The 19,448-nt window shown below is 43.5% G+C and overlaps 1 protein-coding gene across 1 annotated transcript in view; it reads left to right on the top strand.

The window, feature by feature from the left end:
- Far2 (fatty acyl-CoA reductase 2) overlaps window positions 1-19,448 on the top strand; it is a 116,627-nt gene that overhangs the window by 23,865 nt on the left and 73,314 nt on the right. The gene's annotated exons all lie outside the window — the stretch shown is intronic.

Below are 19,448 nucleotides of genomic sequence, written 5' to 3'. Positions count from 1 at the left end.
TGACCAGAGATAACATTTAGCCGCGCTAACTTCTTATCCTTCATTAGCTGAGTTATGCAAGATTGACAGGGAGCCTGTTATCTCGGAAAATGAAGCAACAGCCTGTCTTTGCTGGAACAGAGACCTTCTGAAACTAGTGAGCTTACTTGACTGACCCAGGTCAAGAGCCTGAGGAACCTCATGGGTGACGCAGCACTGACTGTAGCCAAATCATTTAGAGATGGAACTGGAGACCTTTGGCCTGAGCCAGATGTTTCGGTCCTTGACGCAAATCTCACTCACCATGTTTCAACTGCATCAAACCTGGGTGAGGGAGCCAGGATGAGGCCTGGGGCAGAACCCCTATAATCTTCTGTAGATTGTTCTGTGCCATCTGGCTGTGACCGTGGCCTTAATGAGGGTGTTCCAAAGTGTGTTCTCTGTCTTTACTCGAACAATTTATTGCACAAATGCCTTTGTAGGTCAGTGACGACAGACTTCATCCAGGCACTGCTCACCCCTGATCTCCTGGCATTTTTAAGGCTGATAACGGGGATACAGAGACATAGCTAGTTTTCTGGCAGCCATTGTAGGAAGCCGACGTAGGAGTGGCTGCCTAGAGTTCTCTCCTACACACAGGAACTTCACCAGGCATAGAATCAGTAGGCATGGCTTCTCGGTGGAAGACAAGAGGTGGCATCTAGCTTTGGCATTGCCAGTTCACACGTGTGTAGACTGGGTTCCACAGGACATTGCTGTCCTCACATCACAGATACCCCATGTACCATCATCAGCTGTATGCTGCAAGCCAATTGCAATAAGCCTGAAACATTCCATGGTGCATTCTCTATGGAAGACAGATCTTCACCATGAGCAAAAGCCATGAAGGGAAGGAGAAGGAATCCAGGTGTGTGGTGCACATCTGTATCCCTAGCCACCCATTGTTTTAGGAACACCCTCCACAAGGCATGCTGAAGGTCTAACCAGACTTCTGAACCTCCCCACAGTGGATTCAGGTTCCATGCGGACTTCTAGAGACAGGCACTTGATCTAGAGGACCACTCCTTTCTTCAATTCCCCAAGACATCCCTAAACTTACATGAATATTTAATGAGAGGATACATCCATTTGTCTGTTCATCAACACCATTAACATTCACAAAATATCCTGGGCTATAGTTCATTCATCCATCTATTCACCAGCTCTGTTTATAGTCATGAAATACAATGGGCTGCAAATGTTGGAATTTCCTGAGAACACATGTGTTTTCCCTCTTATTAATCCCGTGCATGAAAAAAAATTATGCCACCACATTTCTGGTGTGGGAGAGGAAAGAAAAGACTTGTTCTAATTAACCAGACATTATACGTGTCTTTGTGTCTGTGTCTGTATATGCATATGTGATTATGTATGCTCATGTATGTATGTGTGTCCATGTGGGTATACGTGCAAATGTGTATATGTATGCTTGTGTATTATGTGACTAGGTGTGTATGTGAATATATATGTGTGTGTACATGTGTATATGTGTATATATGGCTATGTGTATGTGTGTGAATATATATGTGGGGGCTGTATTTATGTAGGTATATATACATGTGAACATGTGTACATATGTATATATTATGTATACATGTATGTGAATAGGTGTATATGTATGTATATATGTGTGTATACGTATGTTTGTTTTATGTGAATATGTATGTCTGGGTGCATATGTGAATGTGTATATGTTAGTGTACATGAGCGTGAGGGGGTAGGTGAATATGCAAATGCATGTTTGCAAATAAGTGTATGTGGGAGAATAGGGGTGTTTATGTATGTGTGTATGTGCTATGTGATAAACAGGGGGTTTGTGTGTGTGTGTATGTGTAGCAGTGGGCGTGTATTGAATATATGTACACATTTATGCACGTGCTTGCTTTTTGTTTACTTGCCCCGAGACAAGGTCACATTCTGTAACCCAGACTGAACTCAAACTATCCTCTCCTCTCAACCTCCTAAGAACCAGTTTACAAGTGTGCACTATTGCATACAATTAGCGTATATTCTCATGTAAAGCCTTGTCTATCCAGTCCACTGCCTTTAACCGCCATCAATTCCTAACCATCTACAAAATATTGAACCACACTTTTTACTTAGTATTTATCTTACTTGTAATTTTAAAAATACATACTACTTAAGAAACAGACATCTTTAGATTAATCTTTTTAAGTTTGTATTTAAAAATCATTTGTTGAAATTAGATTTTCTACAGCTAAGAGTATGCTCGTTCGTTCTGTGTGCTCATTCATACCTGTAACCCTAGCATTCAGGCGACTGAGGCAGGACACTTGCTTTGAGCTCCATGTCAACCTAGGGTGGAGAAAAGTCAAGTTGATCTTAGATACACACATAGTATTTTCAAGTATTACATATTGTCATTGTTTTTCAGAACCTGAAATATAGATCCTCTAGAATACTGTCTTGCCAACAACACCTATATTTATCTTATTACTGTAGAAGGAAGGCTGCTTGTTTGTTCCTGGATGCTCAGTTCTGAAGTAATCACACAGAAACTATATTATTTAAATCACTGCTTGGTCCATTAGCTCTAGCTTCTTATTTGCTAACTTTTACATCTTAATTTAACCCATCTCCATTAATCTGTGTATCACCATGAGGTCGTGGCCTACCAGCAAAGTTTTAGCATGTTTGTCTCCAGAGGTGGCTCCATGGCTTCTCTCTGACTCTGCCTTCTTCCTCCCAGCATTCAGTTTAGTTCTCCCTGCCTAGTTCTGTTCTACCCTATCAGGCCAAGCCAGTTTCTTTTTCATTAACCAATAAAAGCAACACATAGACAAAAGGACCTCCCATACAATATTACTATTCATATATCAAGTAATAAAGGCATTATACTTTTGCTTTGAATGGTTAACTTAACTCTAGTTGAATGGTAACTCAGAATTTTAGTGGAAACTATATAGAAAAATATAACTCAAAATGAACTAGTACAGAGATTTGAAAAGTGGTAAAGATGGCGGCTGAGGCCATTGTGAGGTACTGAGCTAACTGTACACCCTGAGGTGATATTTTATGGCACAAGAATTGACCTCGAATATATATACCAGCACAAAGGTCAAAATGTATCTAAGAGGCAATCTTCCTCTGTAAGGGCTTATGTAACTCCACCAGGATAATTATCTATCCAGGCCACAGAAATCACTTTGAATCTGCAGTCCTGGGGGAGATCAGGTCAAGCTTAGAATAAAGATGCTGTGAGCACGTTAAGCTGTTTCCACCTTCTTACAGTCTGCTAGCGGCCAGGGAGCTGCGCTTCTGAGCCTGTTTTCACACTGCCTGAAATTATCCATGCAGGCCAAAGACCCATGGGGAAGGTTAATTTGTCCTCTTTGGAGAGGAAGGTTTTTAACCTTGGTTGGCATTTTCTGCTAACTTCCTCCGACCCTCAAAGTTTTTGATGCTCAGTTAAAACTCTCTTCCAGCTTTCAAAACCCCTTTCCTCTGGGCTAAATCCTCAGTACAAATGGAAAATGATCAATGCCAGCCCAGCTGATGCCCAACAGTTTACTCAGGGCTCCTTCTCCAACCTCAGAAGCTCATCCCCAAATGTGATTCTCAACTGTCCTTATCTTTCGATTTCTGGTTTCTGCCCTCTTTGCCATATGCCTATTTTATAGCTCATTTAGTAGGCTTCTATATAGCCTCATTGTATACTATCACGTAATGGAATTTTCCACTTCCCTTTCTGTCTACACACATAATAATTCCGTCAGATAGCACTGGGATAATGAGAACACGCACACATTTATCTCGTCTGTTCTTTGTCAAGGCTGGCTCAGTACATTCCTCGTGGGTTATACTGTGTCAGAGGCCCATTTTAATTTTAAATCTCTGGCTACAACAGTTGGATCTGATGTATCTGAAGTGTGGATTTTACTGAGATACTGAGGCCCATCCACATGATGGTAGCTGACTAGTCATGGTCCTCAATGGAGGCTTTCCATGTTCACTCACATCAATTGCTCATGAATTCTTGCTGAGGGAAGATCAGCCAGGACACATGTAAAACAAGCAACATGGAGTGTTGAAGAACAGGAGCCACCAGTGCAGACATCAGATGACCAAAGAAGCTCTAGGTCAAGCTCCCCTGCAGCCTGAGTTTCCCCTTAGCTAAAACATCTGCTTTGTTTAACTTTCCGGTTCTTAACTATATGGTATTATACAGTAATTTGACCCTGCTCTTACAAGCTTCTGTTCTATCGTGTTTAGTGTTTGGATTGCAAATGAATGCTATATCCTACACAACATCATTGCTGATATTAAATAACGCCAGGCATTTTTCCTGTCCCCTCCCACATTTCCCTACATTCTTGTTGGGAGCCCCCTACACCTCCCCAAATAATCTTCCCGTTCATCTCTCGTGCATTCTATTATCCTGTCTTTCTCCCATAATCCCCCTTCTGTATTCAATGTCATATACACACATATATTATCTATGTGTATAATATATGTGCATAGGTGTATAATTTGGGCAATCAAATTTGTCCAAAATATATATGTATATATTTAAATCGTATTTCATCTATTAGAACAAAACATGAAATATTTTTCTTTCTGAGTCTGGCTTATTTTATCTAACACAGTTATACCCAGTTCCATCTGTCTTCTGCTGATGTCCTAACTGCATTCTTCTTTACACCTGAGGAAATTTCTGATGTACCCTTGGAGCTTATTTCTTTTTTTCATCCATGTGTTGATAGACTTCAAGGCTCACCCATATTGTGGTCACTAAATAACATATTAACCCTATATATAAGAATGATCATTTCAACATACAATTGATGCAAACTTATTAGTGAGCTGTTTGGTGATTTTTTTTCCAGGGTTGAGATTCTGAAATCCAGTGTGCATTTACACTTGACAACACATTCCTGTTCAGAGTGACAGCTAGACCTCTCTGTGGTCCTCATGCCTCGGGCTGTAAGCATCTGGTGACAGCCCCCAGCTGGCCCCGAGTGCTATTCCTGTCTCCTCACAGACAGAAGAAGGTCCCCGCCGCATTGGCTCTAGTTTTGTCCCTTCTGGGCATTGAGAGCTTGTGAATAGGTTTCTGCATGAGTCACCCGCGTGTGCTCTTTTTAGAATGAAGCTAAATTGACCATTTTGTAATTTCAGGCATGACTCAAAACTATGCAATCACATCTCCATCTGCCATAGTCACTTTCTTCTCTCCCTCTGCGTGGGACCTGGACCCAGGCTGCTGTGTCTTCTCAGAACCCCGTGGTCTTGTTGTTTTCAGAGCTGCTGTGGTTTGGAGCAGCATTTGCCTAAGTTTTCTTCGCGAAACCCACACACATGGTTCCCACGTGCTCTCCAGACAACAGACACGGTCTTGTCAGTGCCCACCTTTGTTCTCTGAGGCTCGGTCTTCCCATGTGACACACCTCTCCGGTTTAGCCTCTCCAGTGCTTCGGATACAGGTGTGGGGCACCATACCCGGCCCATATTTTCACAAGGATAATTTAATATGACCTTAGTTCTTTCTGGCATTCTTTTCACATTATATCAAACATAACCTTTTACACACTTTTCTTCATTTCCTTAAAGCTTGCCTGAAAAATGAAAACATTTGATTTGAGGTATTCTGTAAGTCTCTCATAAAATATTTAACTTTCCATTAAAATACCTTCAACATAAGAAAGACATATTCATACATATATAAGTATATATGTCTATACACACATATAATATGTATATTCTATCCATATTTCTTCTAATATGTTAGGACTTTAAGTCTTTAAACCCAACAAGTCACAGATATTTAAATGGACTGAGATATAAGCATCGTGTACATTCCTAAGTTACAGAGGAAAGCTGATCTTATCGCTAGTCTAAAAATAGGTTGGTTTTTTTCCTTGTGTCTATAAGAACAGTGTGCCTGCGTGCGTGCTTCCATGTGTGGGTGCATGTGGGGTGTGCACATGCACATGTGGAGGTCAGAGGTTGATCCTGAGTGTTTTCCACACTCACTCTCTGAGCCTGGGGATTCGGCTAACTTAGCTAGCCAGTTTGCCCCAGGAACATTTTCTGGATGCTGGGAACTGGGGTTACAGGCCAGCCATCACACCCAAACTGCTTTTCCCACAGCTCTGAAGATCTGAATGCAAAAGCCCTCACTCTTGTATGGTTGGTGCTTCATCCATCAAGCCTTCTCCCTGTCTCTTATGTGAGAACATTACAGGAAACAATGTATTCTCTGTCTAGCCAGGACTTGGTAGATTTGTGTCCCAAGGAGATACGAGATGCTCTTTCCACTCCAGGGGTGTCCTACAGCTAAGTTCTTCTTTCCACTCCAGGGGTGTCCTACAGCTAAGTTCTTCCCACTCCAGGGCTGTCTACAGCTAAGTTCTTCTTTCCACTCCAGGGCTGTCCTACAGCTAAGTTCTTCTTTCCACTCCAGGCATGTCCTACAGCTGTTTCTTCTCAGCTCTGTCAATCACACCTCTGTCTGCTCTGTGTGTTTTCTAGCGAATTTGCTATAAAGATCCACTTCACAAATGTTTTAGACTTTGGCAAGTCAGTGATTCTCCCACGGCTGCCGGGCTCTGCCTGTCACTATTCCATGACAGCAGCTGAGGTGACATGTAAATTAAACTCAGAACAGCAGGCTGTGGGTAGGATCTGGCCCCTGGATTCAATCTTGCTGGCCCTTGTTCTACATATTTTACGCCAACTCACTTCACTTGAATGAGGATCCTACACTGTCATCTGGCAGCCTTGTCTCGTTGACCTTTGAATATAAAGAAGGCAAACCCAGGATTCTTCATTCTGGCCTAGTAATGAAATGTATTTATTGCCTCTCTTGTTCTTCTGCTGAGTGTATTGCCTGAACTGTTTACATCTCTGCTTTTAAAGCATTAAATTTGTTAAAGTACTAAAATATATTCTGACTTGGCATTGTTGTCATTTTTAATAATAGTTACATCAAGATTTCAGCCTGGTTTTGATCCAGCCCCTAAGTGTATGCATGCATGTGTGTGTGTATACACGTATGTGTGTGTGTAGGCATGTGTGTACACGTATGTATGTGAATGTATGCGTGTGTGTGCAAAAACTCAACCATAAATATCATTCCTCAAGACTCATCTATTTTATTTCTTGAGACAAAGTCTCCCCTTGGGGTTTGGGTCTCTCCGACTAGACTGGTTGACCAGTTAGCCCATGGATCCTCCTATCCCCTACCTCTCCCAATGTTGAGATTATAAGGGTGTGCCACCACAACTGGCTTTTTATATGAATGCTAGTGTGGAACTCAGGGACTCACATCTATAGAAGCACTTTACCAACTAAGTCATCTCCCCAGTCCTAGCTCCCCCTTCATTTTCCCATCATGTCCATTCACAGAGTGGTAAACACCCCTGCATTTTCTAACTTGTAGTATTCGGACAGCTTTCCAATCTACCATGGAGGAATGGTGCCAAACACTACTCCATGAACATATGAGGATGGATCTGTGATTTTGTAAGCTAAAATGGACATCTGTGCTGTTACGTGTAACTGAGGTTGACCCCATGAAAAACTGAGGTCACCGGGAAAAGCAGCTGGCGGTTCAAGTTAAATAATGCTCTTGAGATGCTTGTGTGTGCAATTTCACCATAAACAAGTGCTAAGAACAGGAAAGCTCAGAGCTCCTGGGTGTGCCTTCCCCAGTACTGTGTTCTCCGCTGCGAGGCTGCTGTTTCAAATGACCAGGATACAAGTGCTGTGGGAGCTGTGGCTGAAACGTGATCTTGACATCTTCCCTTGTTTTCGTGATGCAGCTTCCATGGGCAGTCATTGACATAGTCACTTGTTACCAAGGCATCTTCCCTTGTTAGCATGACATCTTTCTTTGTTAGCATGACGCAGCTTCCACAAGCAGTCACACTGAGATTCTTAAGTGTTTGCCAGGGACGTGGCTTTTCGTTTCCAAGGATAGTAACTTAAACTGAAGATTGTCTGAGGAGGAGAAAGACAGTTTGGTTCATTCTTTAATTGTGGTGGATTCTTGATTCCCTTTGAATGCGATGGCAGACATATTAAAAAGCTGTTCAGCTGTGTGGCTTGATTACGGCTTTGGTGAGACCTCTAGGCTGACAGACTCCTACAGTAAGAGGATAAAGGTGGCAAGATGAGTCTCTTATGGGAGAGACAACTATCAGGGACTCACCTTCTCCATCACAACAGAGGCAAAAATAAGTGAATTCTATGTTTTGTTATATTTTTACAACTGAAGTACATTAAATTGCCCTTTTTTATTACACAGATTTGAATGTTCTGAATACAAAAAAAAATGAACCATCAGAGGTGCTGGGAAAATGACTCAGTGATAGAGGGCTTGCCTAGTGTGTGGGAGACCCAAGACTCAACCCTTAGCAACACACACACAAGCACGCATGCGCGCGCGCACACACAAAATAATCAAGCTAATAAAGTCCCTACAAAATTCTTCAGGTCCTAAAACCCAAAGAACTCAAGGAGAATTACTTGAAAAGGAAAAGAAATCCACTCCCATTCAGTATTTGCTTGGTACCAGGCATGTCAATGTATGCCTTACGCGTACAGTCTCCTCCAGACTCTCCCAGCCAGCTAGGTGCTGATAGAGCACCCATCCAACCTACTCCTGAGAACTCCAAAACCCCAGCACTCTCTGAACACCATCTGCCCATTTTCAGGTTCCAACCGAACAAACGTTCGCTGTGTGTGTGTGTCGGGTAGCTGTCAACAGATCTAAAAGCATTTCTTTTGGTTTGCAACTGAAGCAATGGCATTGACAATGGAGGTGTCTAAGTTTACTCAAGGGGTGAGACCATTAACTAAACCACAGTTTTATGGCAGTTAATGACGGGGACTAGGAAAGAGGAAATGGAAAGAAAAAAAAAGGTCAAAACAAACACTTTGGCTCCTTCCTGGATACTGCTTTTGCATTTAAGTTCCCTGCTGAGCATCTGAAGGGATTTCCTTTCACCCCTTGAGAACACAGCTAAAGGTGCCTCTCCAAAGCAAGTCCTCCTTGGGTGCCTTGTTCTTAGACTCCTGAGCCTGTGGGACTGTAAGCATAATTTTATTTATGTTACTTGTAAATGTTTAAAGAGAGATTTATTTTCAAATTGCGGTTAAAATCCTCTGTTTTGTTTTCTGAGACAAGCTCAAACCGGTAGTTTATAGTCTTACAGTTCAAGCTCTGCAAGTGTTGACCTCAACATTCACAGGGTGGCGGCAATGCTGGCCTCACACTACATTGATTTTGAGGAACGGTTTCAGGTTCACAGCAAAATTGAGTGAAAAGTACAGAAAGTTCCTACATCCAGGTTGAGGAGCCATAGTCAATAAAGAGCTTGCTACACAAGGCAGAAGGCCTGAGCTCATGTCCCAGTACTCACACAGAAAGTTAGGTATGGTGGTTTATGTCCATAATTTCAGTGCTGTCATAGCAGAGGTAGGTGGACTCCTGGAATGCATTCAACCTAGATAAAACGGTGACTCCAATTTCAGTGAAGAGAGACCCTGCCTCAACAAAATATGGAGAGTGATTGGGAAAGACACCCAAAGTCAGCTGTGCACACGTAAATGTATGCATACTTATACGTGTGCATACAACATGGTACAAACATGTACATGCACACATGCATGCATATACACACATGTCCACACACACTTGCAGTGGAGTTTGTACTGGTGTTGCATCCCATATTAGTTTGGACACATACTAATGGCCCATGTATCCCATTTTAGTGACCTACAGAGTAATCCCACCAGTCCAAAGTCTCCATGGCCTCTCCCTGATCCAGTCCAGACACTGATTTTTCTGACCCCAGAGTTTTGCCTTGGGAAGTGTCACTTACTGGACACAGAGAGTTTGGTCTCTGGTACTAGCTTCTTTTTTTTTATACTTTGGTATATTTTCTCCAAATCTTTTCCTGTCTTGAAAGGCCATTCTTTTTAGTGCAGAATTCTGTTTAATGTAGATACACCACCGTCTGTGTATCTGCCCCTGCAATGAAGGTCTGCATCATTGCTGTTGAGTTGGAGCAATGACTAACACTTGTGTACAGGTTTGAGCTTGGGTGTATCGTCAAACCCTCTGAGTAAACACAAGGGCTCTCATGGATGACTCTATCAACACTATGTTGAACTCTGTAAGAAACCACCAGGGAGTCTTCTGAAGCCACCCTACCACATGAGCTGCTAGGCAATACCTGAGAATTCCCATTGCCCCTGTGTTTTTTATGGTGGTTTGTGGGAAGGGCAGAGGTGGCGGTGACAGCTGGTGGAAGAGAGGAGCACCTGGCCTTTCTTATCAGTCTGATACAGAGGGAGGGACTTGGCTTAAAACAACAGTGTGCAGTCAAACAACAAAACCAAGAGTCAAGTGGCTAGGTCTATATGAAAAAGATAATTTGGCTAGAATTATGGAGGGAAAGAGTAGCCAGTACCCTTCACCTGGCTCCTCGGAGGCTTGTTCCCCAAAGACAAATCTCTTGTAGACCAAGAGTTCCTATGACATCCAGAAGACCAGGATTTTATTTTAAGATTTATCTACATTTACTTTTATGTGTGTGAGTGTTTTGCCTCTGTTTGCTGTGTAAGTATACTGCACACATGCCTGGTGTCTGAGGAAGCCAGAAGAGGCTGTTGGGTCCTCTGGAACTAGAGTTAGAGACAGTTGTGAACCACCATGGATGATGGGAACTGAATCTCAGTAGTTCTAATCCGTTAGAATCCTAGTGCTTCTAACTGATGACCCTTCTCTCCAGTCCCCAAAGCCTGGATTTTGTGTTCTTTTTCATCAGTCTGGGGGGAAAGCCATATAAAGTCTTGATTTTTCTGTTTGACTTTTTCTTTACATCTTTTTCTGCAACAGAGACACCAGTGGATTTCCTCAGTCAGTCCTTCTGATACTTTTCACCTGGGAATTAACACACCTGTTTAGGTGGCTCCCCCAGAGTATCCAATCCTATCCACTGTGGGTACAATGGGCCTGACTGGATAGTGCTCTGATATCTACAACCACTTTCAAGCTCTACTAAACTTATTCCTTTTTATTACAATGATCCATCCTGCCTATTACACAATACCAGGTTGACCTGGTGCTATCTTTTAAAAGAGAATAATGTGTATTTTGGGAAGTATAGAGGGGAAAAAAAAAGAAAGAAAATATCTGAAAAAAACTGTGGATGCATGAATAATAAAGAGATATGTCTTAATTAAGGTACTTTTTTAATTGCTGTGAAGAGAAACCATGGCCATGGCGACTCTTATAATGGAAAATATCTAACTGGGGCTACCTAACAGCTCAGAGGTTTCATCCAATATCATCCTGGCGGGAAGCACGGTGGCTGCAGGCAGACATGGTGCTGGGGAGGTAACTAGGATTTCTACATCTGCATTAGCAGGCAGCAAAGAAAGAGAGTAACACTGGCTTGGCTGAGTATTTGAAATCTCAAAGCTCACCCACAATGATACACTTCCTCCAACAAGTCTCACCTACTCTAACAAGGTCACACCTCCCAGTAGTAGCACTCCCTGGTGACCAAGCATTCAAATCTATGAGCAGACAATAAGTTGCTCTCCAAACACTGCCAGCGAGGACCCACTGCAGAAGACAACGCTCACGTAGTTCCCTGAGCATGGAGACAGCAAGCTGGTGTCTACACATAACCTTTGCCCCCATGCTCTGGTGCCTTTGGTATGGGAAGCTACCGTGCAGGTTACCAAAAGAGACGCGTAAACAACACCAGCCCAGCTGCAAGACCTTTGATCTCCAATCTGTCCTACCTGCAAAATATGCTAGGGCAACAGTGGTACAGAGCTTGTGGGAGTAACCAACCAGTGTTGGATTGACTTAAGGCCCACTCCATGAGACAGAACCCTTACCCAGCACTACTTGGGTAATCAACAACCAGAGACTAGCCCAGGGACCTAGGTTAAAACTAAATACTACTGGTCAAAAAATAAAGTAACAATCAATTGATATTCTGCTATACTCATAAATCAGTACCTTATTCAACCAGCATCAGAGAAGCAGATGGGAACAAATACAGAAACCCACAGCAAGAGATTATGCAGAGAATGAGACCTTGCAACACACAGCTCTAAATGAACTATCAAATCCCTCCCATCAGAGCTCAGGAACTCCTGTGGAAGAGGGGGCAAAAGGAGTGTAAGAGCCAGAGGAGATGGAGGACACAGGAGAACCAGGCAGTAGTGATGAGGCAAGCAGGCCTGCTTTTTGTCTCGCCCGGCTTCTGCATGACTAGCTTTACACCCAAAATAACAACACACAAATTGTATTCATTTAAACACTGCCTGGCCCATTAGTTTCAGCCTCTTATTGGCTAATTCTCACATCTTGCTTTAACCCATATTTAGTAATCTGTGTAGCACCATGAAGTGGTAGCTTACCGGGAAGGATTCTAGCCTACATCCATCTCGGAGAGGCGAGCTATGGTGTCTGCCTCACTTCCCTTCTTCCCAGCATTCTGTTCTGTCTACTCCACCCACCTATGTTCTGACCTATCAGGCCAAGCAGTTTCTTTATTAATTAACCAATGAAAGCAAGAGATAGACAGAAGACACTCCTACATCACCAGGCCTCTAAATCAACATGACCAAAGCTCATATGAGCTCACAGAGACCGAGGGAGTGTGCACAGAGTCTGCATGGGTCTGCACCAGGTCGTCTGTGACTGTATATGGCTTCCCTCCTGGATGTGTGGATGGGTGAATGTCTCTGAGTTTGTGCCTGCTCCTGAGCTATTTTCCTTTCCTTGTTTCATCTTGCCCAACTTGGAAGTGAGGATTTTTGTTTTGTCTTATATTTTATTAAGGAAAGAAAACAAAATCATTCCCCAACGCTGGGAAGATCCAGAAAAGGAAGCTTCCCCTTGAAGGTGCCATTTGAAAGTGTTTATTTTTAAATACGCTTCTAAGTGTAACAAGTGGACTCTACCAGTTAGGTGGGTGATTCTTGCTGTACTGGGGATCATATTTCTATTGGGGATTGATGGACTCCCTTGGTGGAGAGAAAACTCACATAAAGGAATGTGTTCAATTGACCTGAACTGTGCACTAAGCTATCCAAGCAAACTGTGTTGGGAGAAGTCAGTGGTTTTGCCACAGCTTCAAGCCTTGCAGGAGCCATTTCCTGCTATTGACCATGTCCATTTAGATGCTCATTTATCTCCAATGGGCCCTGAATTTCTTTGCTCAAATAGTACCTGATTTCTTACACTGGGACATTAAGTTATGTGGCTGTACTTCCAGGACTAGGTTGAGTGTGTGTCTCTTAACCACGCTCCCAAGAATCCAACAGACAAACCAAGTAAAGAGCAGCAGTTGAGTGATCTACCCTGTGTGGGCACAGCAAAAGCATTTAATCCTCCAACAACTTTACACTGTGAACATAGTCTCATTCTGTAGATAAACTAAGATTTAGCGTGGTTGAAAACCTTGCCTAAGCACTTATTACACAACTCTTTAAGTGTCTGGTACTATGTAAGAGAATTTAAGTGAAGCAAATTGTGCCCTTGGTAAACTTTTATAAGCTATTGTAGGGGATGGTGAGGTCACTCCATGGGTAAAGTGTTTCCTACATAAACCCGAAGACCTTAGTTCAGATCCTCAGCACCCATGTAAAAGCTTAGCAAGGTGGCAAAAGCCCACAACTCCATCACTGGGGAGACAAAGATGAGTGGATCCTGGAGTCTCTGACCACTCAAGCTAACCAAAATGGGAGCTTCCAGGTTCAGTGAGAGTTCTTGTCTCAAAAAGTAAGGTGGAGAAATGAGAAAGATACCCTAAGTCAATCTCTGACCTCCATATGTGCACACATAGATGAGCAGAACTTCACACACTTGAGCATGCACACACACACACACACACACACACACACACACACTATACAAAATACAACACACAAATTTGGAATGCCAGTACTCAAGAGACAGTTCAAGGTTACCCTCAGTTATATAGGGAGTTTCAGGCCAGCATGGGCCAGATGAGAACCTGTCTCAAAAATTAAAACAAAAACAAAATTTAGTATTTTAAAATATCTGTTTGAGATTATGAAAGCAATATTCAGATTTATGATTTGGTTCCAACTCCAGCCTAATGATTCAGCAGTCTGGCCTCCTCTCAAACTCTGGTTGTTGACTTAAGAAATGAGGTAACCATGACACCTAAGCAAGGAACATATCCTAGACAGTTGAACTTGAAGCAAAGCAAAGACCTGTGCACAAAACAGAAACATGTAAGAACTGCAGGTTCATTTCCTGGTTTGTCTGTGTAGAATGACAAACTCAGCTCCCTGTGACATCAAATGTCCCATCCATGCATCTGTTTATGCTATCACTGTGGTGTCAATTACCCATGGTTAACTACCACCTGAAAATGTGGAATGGAAGGTTCCGGAAATGAACAACTCTTAGGTTTTAATAAGAATGCCTTTCTGAGAACTTCTAGCGTCCCATCTGCGAGAGAGCAGCCCTTCCTCCTCACATCCACACCATATATGCTGTCTACCCACGGGTCCCTTGCTCTCTTAAATATCACAATGCATTCCCTGTATCGTCCATCGCTAGCATCCATGGCTTTTTCAGAGGACAGAATCTTTAGAACTCTGGTGCTTTGATGTGTATTTCCCCCTCTGTGAGCAATGAGAGAGGGCTGTATGAACCTACCTGCTGGGACAAAAAGAGCAGGGCAGCTTTTAGATCTGAAGATGCATTTATGTCCCAGGCTCTGTTTTCCTTCCTATCCCAGCCCTCCTGATCACCCAGAGGCATTTGACGAGTGCTCATTTTTTCCTTTCTCTTCTTTTTGACCCATGCATTCATCCACCTACCTGTCAAGCATTTATTCATAGTGCCACGTGGGAGGCAGACACAGAGATAGAAGATAGCCTTGTACTCCTATTCTCAGGGCACGGAAAATCTAAAGGGGAGACAGATTTGAAAACGGTTGCCATGTCCCTGGCAAATTCGATTATACGGTGAAGGCCATTGACCTTGTCTCTGCAGTGAAGCTGGGCCTGGCAAGGAAGGCAAAGGTGATGTGTGTCACCAGAGTGTAGACTCGCTAGTGAACATGTACTAAAGCATGCACCAGGCAGCGTGAGCGGTTGTACTTAATGGCATTGGGAGAATTCTGAGTGCATCCCACAGGCAAGTGGGAAGACTTCAGCAGGAAAGAAGAAGAGCGATTGTACATTAACTTTAGAAAGAATAGCCAGCAGCTGTGTAGAAGCAGAACAGACCACATGGACCAAGAGAAGGTGCAGGAAATCTCAAGGGACTAAGGGAGAGGTTATTGGGGGCAGAATAGTCAAGGCCATACGTTGATCTTAGGTAAGGAATGAGTGATGTGGAGAGGATTCTCATATTTCGGGGGTGAGTGACCAAGTGGTTGGTGGTGGCAGGGATTAGGAATGGAAGCTGGCTTACTTATGGAACATGGCAGGTGTAAACCAAGGGTTTGGGAGGAGGACTGGGACAGCAGATCTTACAATGAAGCCAGATGATGGAATGACTTATCAATCAGTAGGTTGATTATAGGAACATAAATGTGGTCGTGGTGGCACAAAAGAAAAGTGGTGCCTTCTTGGGTCTGAATGCAGGAACTTGGGGTGGTTTGGTGCCTCTGTGTGCCCTTGCTAGCTTCTTCACTGCCATTGTAGAAAATCATCATAATGCTGTCTGTGCGACTTTTGTCAAATTCCACATGAGATCCTGGGGATTCATGGAGGCGAGGCAGTGTTAGTGGTTGTGTACTTCAGAGCAAAGGCTTTGGGGGAGCTGGTACTCTGACACACTTGGTATTCTAGGAAAGCGCCACGAAAAATTTGTTTTGCTTGAATTTTATCATAATGTTCTTGCCTTTGTTTTTCATGACTGTTCCCTGTCTCCCCATTCTGGTACTGGACTCAAGGCCCCACACATGTGTGGATGATATGCATTAGTGATTAACTACAAGTTACCAGTCATGCATCAGTGTCCCATTATGGAAAGAAATAAAAGTGCTTCCTGTAGGAATTATTTAGCTGAGAGAGGGTCCAAAATTCTTTACCTCATGTTCTTTCTGTGTCTTCTGTCTCCCACTTCTTGCGTAGCTCGAATCTTTGCCTTCTCCTGTCCCCATGTCTGCCATTGTGTATCTGTCTGTGTGTGTCTGTGTATGTCACTGTGTGTGTGTCAGTGTATGCTGTGTGTCTGATTCTAACAAACAGCTTTTGCTCTTCTATGTTCACCAAACAGTATGCATACACATTATTCTGGTGTAGATGGAAGTTTCTGTCCCACCTGACCCTGTGGGAAAGGCAGAGAACCAGTCACAAATAAATACACAGAGGCTTATATTAATTACAAACTGTTTGGCCTATTGCTCAGGCTTATTACTAACTAGCTCTTACAACTTAAATTTACCCATAGTTCTTGTCTATGTCTAGCCATGTGGCTTGATACCTTCCCTCAGTGCAGCATTCTCATCTTGCTTCCTCTGCACCTGACTGGTGACTCCATTTTTGTTTTTCCTCTTCCCAGAATTCTTAGTCTGGTCACCCCACCTATACTTCCTGCTTGGTCACTGGCCAATCAGCATTTTATTAAACCAATACAAGTGACAAATCTTTACAGTGTACAAGCGTCTTGTCCCACAGCATTCTGATCAGGGACATGGAAGACGAAGTAACTTAGGATACCACTGTGCCTTCCTTTAAATTGTAAAAGTTGACTATGTGGGAAATCCAAAGCAAACAAGGTTGATCATTGCCATTCTCTTAAAAGCAGGTTAGACACACAGTCTGAGTACACAGTGTAGGATAACTGTCAAGTGACTCTGAGGTGTGTGATTAGTTGTGAGGTCCAGCAAAAATTCCAGAACACTGAGCCCACCCCTCCTTTGAATTTCTGAGTCAGATCTCACCAAGTTACATAGATAGGCCTCCTATCCTCTCCACAGGCTGGCTTTGAACCTAAGATCCACCTGCCTCAGCCTTCTGAGTAGCTGGAAGTACATCCTTGCACCACTGGGTTCAGTTTTGTGGAACACTTAGGAATTACTACTTTAAATCAATCAAAAAAGTAAAGTAGCTCTCAGTTCATAATATATGTCTAACCTCATGAAGAATGCTGACCTAGGAGAGGCTGGAGGATGCAGTTTTTGGTTCACGTAGAAGGATGATTGACATCCCGTGTTTACCCTGATTAGTGAGAAGGGTCTCGAAGCCACACTGTGAGTCCCATGCAATCCTCCTCTGAGGGCATCAGAGATATTTCATCCTCACCATATTACTTCATGTGCATGAAAAACTGAGCCTCGGTGTAAGAGCAAAGGTCACATCTGCATAGAGTGTGTGGTAACCACAAGCAGCTCAAAATTGCAGACAATTCTGAGTTCAATGTCAGAGGTAAAGTGATGTCTTTCATCAGGTCCCACAGGCGAGGCCCTGCATGGTGACTGAGAGCTTAGAAAGAAAGCAGCTATTGGATGCCTGCCAGTTCCACCTTGTATCCTACTTCTAAAGAATAAGGTCCTAGACAAGAGGCCTAGGCTGCTAGGCATGGCAGCAAATGAGGAGCTGACCTATGTCTAACAACACAGACACAGGGGGCTAGAGAGAAAGTTCAGAGGTTAAGAGCACTGGTTGCTTTTGTAGAGGATGGGATTTTGGTTCCGAGTACACACATGTGACTCACAACCTTCGGTAACTCTAATTCTAGGAGATCTGATACCTTTCTCTGACTCCTGTGGGCACCAGGCATGTACATGCATACACGCTGGCAAAAAAAAAATTCATACACATAAAGTAAGAATTAAAACCCCCAAGACCAAAATCCAGAGACATGAGTGTATCCCAGAGAAAAGCTGGAGGCTAGCTTTTCACTGTCTTTTCCTAAGTTTGGATGAAGCTGACCTCGGAGAACGTGATGCCCATGAGGACTTGAAAGACACAGTCCCTATGAGGACATGGTTCCCTGAAGGACTGAGCCCTGTAAGAACACAATCCCCTGAAGAACAGAGACCTGAAGGAGATACAGCTCCTTGGAGAAGTGGTTCCCAGGAAGGTAAAGCGCTATGTAGACACAGGCCTCCAGTCTCTGACCCTCTGTGAGGACATGGTCCCACTCTGACAAAATGTCTTAGACAGAAACAGTGAGCATTTCCTGGAGGAACTAACATACACTGACAGATAAATGAGGTCTCTCTTGCTGTAACAAAAGCTGTTCAAGAAGGTGCCTGGAGATGTGATGCTCAGTCGCTGAGATCTGCAGAGCGAAATGTGAGTTTTTATTTTTATTTTATGCATATAAGTATTTTTGCCTACATGTAGGTATGTGCATCATGTGTGTGCAGTGTCAGCAGAGGCCAAAAGAGGGCCTCAAATACCCCGAAACTGAACTTCCAGATGACTGTGAGCCATCATTTAGGTGTTGGGAATCCAACCTCAGTCCTCTGAAAGAGCAGCAAGTGATCTTAACCGCAGAGCCATCTCCAGCCCAGGGAAGAGGTTTGAGAAGTGTGCACTGCCCACCTGAGGCTGAGACAGGAGGATTACCACTGGTGTGACCCCAGGCTGGCTTATATAAGGAGCCTCAACCCTGTCTGAAAGGAAACAGAAGAAAACCAAATGTGTTCTTGGCAGAGGGGCAGCAGGCTTTGGCTCTGAGGTGAAGTGGAGTTCAGGCCTAAGGAGCCCACCTGCTCTCACCAGGTCTTTCTCGGCGGACACTGTCTGGTGATTTCTTTGCAATAATCAGACATAGTTGTCATGTGGCTCCAAGGAGACACCTGAGGTTCTAGGTGGAATGGCTTCATCAAACCTCCCATTCCTGAGTCCTCACGTAACTCACTCCCTGGAAGTCTGGTAATTCTGGGGTGCCTTTCCTAGTGCAGTCTGGTCATTGTACTATGCATAGGTAATATGGGGGGGGTCTCCTCCCAGACCCAAATCCTCACAGAAGTGTTCAGAGGTTAGGCGGAGGTCTGGAGACATCATCTGGGTGTGTCAGCTCATGTCTGTAATTCTCCTCAAAGCTGACATAAGAAAGTCAAGTGTTCAAGGAATGAAGTTTATCCTTAGTTCTCAGCATAGCCTGTGTCTAGTGAGTTCCTCTTCTGAGTGTGCTATGTAAACATTGGCTCCTTTCCCCGCCAATATGAAGGCAGAAAGCATCCACCTCACAGTGACGACTACCTCAGGGAAACAGGGATGAAGTGTGGTGCTCAGACCAGCCCCCTATTTTGAGCTCTCAATGTTGTAGTCGGTATGGTCTGTCTAGATCAAGTGCAGACAAGACCCTCGGGACAGGAGCAAGGATTTCATGTAAGGAAGCCAGACTGGGAGGCCCTCACACTTCCTTAAGGACGGAAAGGATCTCGGGGTCTAATCAAGGCTCGGTCCCACGTCCTGGACAACTAAGTCAAATAGCT

Source organism: Microtus pennsylvanicus, chromosome 8, assembly GCF_037038515.1.
Source record: "Microtus pennsylvanicus isolate mMicPen1 chromosome 8, mMicPen1.hap1, whole genome shotgun sequence".
Taxonomy (NCBI): Eukaryota; Metazoa; Chordata; class Mammalia; order Rodentia; family Cricetidae; genus Microtus; species Microtus pennsylvanicus.
Note: the sequence above shows the minus strand (reverse complement) of the source record. Positions and strands in the feature narration are given on the sequence as shown.